The following is a 3233-nucleotide window of genomic DNA, read 5'->3' as shown; positions in this document are numbered from 1 at the left end:
CATACAGGTTTCTCAAGAGGCAGGTCAGGTGGTCTGGTATTCCCATCTCTTTCAGAATTTTCCACAGTTTATTGTGATCCATACAGTCAAAGGCTTTGGCATAGTCAATAAAGCAGAAATAGATGTTTTTTTGGAACTCTCTTGCTTTTTCCATGATCCAGCGGATGTTCGCAATTTGATCTCTGGTTCCTCTACCTTTTCTAAAACCAGCTTGAACATCTGGAAGTTCACAGTTCACGTATTGCTGAAGCCTGGCTTGAAGAATTTTGAGCATTACTTTACTAGCGTGTGAGATGAATGCAATTGTGCGGTAGTTTGAGCATTCTTTGGCATTGCCTTTCTTTGGGATTGGAATGAAACTGACCTTTCCCAGTCCTGTGGCCACTGCTGAGTTTTCCAAATTTGCTGGCATATTGAGTACAGCACTTTCACAGCATCATCTTTCAGGATTTGAAAGAGCTCAACTGGAATTCCATCACCTCCACTAGCTTTGTTCGTAGTGATGCTTTCTAATGCCCACTTGACCTCACATTCCAGGATGTCAGGCTCTAGGTGAGTGATCACACCATCATGATTATCTTGGTTGTGAAGCTCTTTTTTGTACAGTTCTTCTGTGTATTCTTGCCACCTCTTCTTAATATCTTCTGTTTCTGTTAGGTCCATACCATTTCTGTCCTTTATTGAGCCCATCTTTGCATGAAATGTTCCCTTGGTATCTCTAATTTTCTTGCAGAGATCTCTAGTCTTTCCCATTCTGTTGTTTTCCTCTATTTCTTTGCATTGATCACTGAGGAAGGCTTTCTTATCTCTTCTTGCTATTCTTTGGAACTCTGCATTCAGATGCTTATATCTTTCCTTTTCTCCTTTGCTTTTCACTTCTCTTCTTTTCACAGCTAGTTGTCGCCCCTCTTGTGTGACCCTATTATGCATGCCTCATAGTTTCATTGAGTTAGACAAGGCTATGGTCCAGGTGATCAGATTGGTTAGTTTTCTGTGATTGTTGTTTTCCCTCTGTCTGTCCTGATTGAGAAGGATAAGAGGCTTATGGAAGCTTCCTATGGGAGGGACTGACTGAGGGGGAAACTGGGTCTTGTTCTGATGGGCAGGGCCATGCTCAGTACCTGGGGCCAAACTATGGTGGAGGTAATGAAGATAATGGTGTCCTTCAAATGATCCCATGCATGTACTTTTGCACTCACTGCTCCAAAACCCGCAGCAGGCCAACACTCACCTATGCCTCCACTGGAGACTCCTGGACACACCCAGGCAAGGCTGTGTCAGTCTTTTGTGGGGCCACTGCTCCTTTCTCCTGGGTCCTGATACATACAAGGTTCTGTTTATGCCCTCCACGAGTCTATTTCTCAGTCCTTTGTAAGTTCTGGCAGCTCCACGGTGGGGTTAATGGTGACCTCCTCCAAGAGGGCTTATGCCATACCCAAGTCTGCTGCATCCAGAGCCCCTGTCCCTGTGGCCGTCCACTGCTGACCCGTACCACCACAGGAGTCGCTCAAACAGTTCTGTCTCAGTCTCTGTGGGGTCCCTGGGTTCTGGTGCACACAAGGTTTGTTTGAGTCCTCTGACGGGAATGGGGTTTGATTCTAAGTGCGAATTCGCCCCTCCTACCATCTTGCCGGGGCTTTTCCTTTGCCCTTGGGCATGGGGTATCTCCTCATAGCTGCTCCAGTGCCGCGCAGCCAGATCCAGGAGGAAGGAATCAATTGTTCCCCCAAGAAGTACTCAGGTTAAGACTTGGAAGTTCCCTTTACGTGTTGCTCTCTTGTGTTGAAGAAGTACCAAATTGATAAAGATACCTTATTTGGACACTGCCTTTGGCTTGAGGCAGTATTTTCATATATGTGGAATTTAAATTGGCCACTGCTTTTGAGGCTGAAAACAAGCACAGTTAGCTAGCTAGTGGTTATCAATAATCAGTGTATCGGGAGGACCAAGATGGCGGCCGGGGAGCCGGGTGATTTGGGCGTCTACAGCTTCAGATTCCTGCCTCAGAAAACCTTCCAGTCTCTGAGCACCCCACAGACTACCAGCCGGCTCCGCCAGTGGTCTATGCTGGGTAGAATCGAGGCGCAGGCGTTCGGGTTTGACCAGATGTTTCAGGCTTATCGCAAGGATGATTTCGTTATGGCCTGTTTCAAAGATCCAAATGTTATTCCCAATTTGAAATTACTTTCAGAATCTTCTGGAGAGTGGCTTACATTAGGAACTGAAGTGAAAAAAATTAAAAAAAAAAAAAAAATCAGTGTATCGGTGGCATTGCTAAGCTGAGTCAACAATGGAAACTGACCAGCAATGGCTATGTTAAAATACAAAGGTTATTATTAAAAGACAAAAGATGTTAGTTCCTGGATGATCTCATCTATATGCCAGGGTTTCATAGAAGGCAGTGAGCATCAGCCCCATATCCTATGGTATTTTTTAAAACAATGTAAACAGACAGAGAAGTACATATTATTTTCTTATTCCAAGGGAATGAATATGATGGAAAGTGTATAGGAATTGGAATCATTTTAAAGAAAGAGATATCCAACTGAGAGGCTGGGATATTACAGAGTGAATATCTGTTTTGTGTCTGTGAATTCACATACTCAAAAGAACCCAGAAGCCATGTGATTTGCTTCCATGAAATGCTGCAGGATGCATTTATACTTGGGCAATGAAATGGTCTATCTTCAGAAAAGCCTGTGAGCTAAGATTCTCAATACAAGTCTGTAAAGACGTGTCACATTAAGACACCTGTCTCTAAATGCTCCTAAAACTATAGATAATAGAGCCTGAATCTGAAGAGTTAGTCTTGTACTAAATATGAAATGCCATATTTCTTGGACAGTCCCATAATATAGAATGTAGAATAAAAGAGGAAGGCCTCAAGTTATTGCTACTGACAGGAAATTACTAGGTTATGTAGGAAGGGTTTGGTGGCCTATGTACCAGCAATAAAAGGCCTGTTGTACTGTCTGTACTTCATTTTAAAATATCTCAGTACAGACAATATATGTGTGTGTTATTGTTAATCTATAACCTAGGGGCACTGAGAGAACTCCTTGACTGGGAGTACACCAGCCTACAACCCTATAAAGTCTCTCAGCAAGAGGCTTTAGCTCTCTTTATCTCCAGTCACCAACAGGGCCTTTAGAAGTTGACATACTGGATGATACAACATGTTTTCATCAGTGAAATGAGTGACATTTAAGATGAGTGTGGAAAGAGTTATTGCT

General features: G+C 43.2%; 1 pseudogene; it reads left to right on the top strand.

Annotated features, from left to right (window-relative positions):
- The first annotated feature begins 1948 nt into the window (after nucleotides 1-1948).
- LOC100137987 (chromosome 15 open reading frame, human C11orf70 pseudogene) lies at nucleotides 1949-2283 on the top strand (annotated as a pseudogene).
- Nucleotides 2284-3233: the final 950 nt, after the last annotated feature.

This window comes from Bos taurus, chromosome 2 (assembly GCF_002263795.3).
Source record: "Bos taurus isolate L1 Dominette 01449 registration number 42190680 breed Hereford chromosome 2, ARS-UCD2.0, whole genome shotgun sequence".
Classification (NCBI taxonomy): Eukaryota; Metazoa; Chordata; class Mammalia; order Artiodactyla; family Bovidae; genus Bos; species Bos taurus.
The sequence above is the reverse complement of the archived record's forward strand: the minus strand, read 5'-3'. Positions and strand labels throughout refer to the sequence as shown.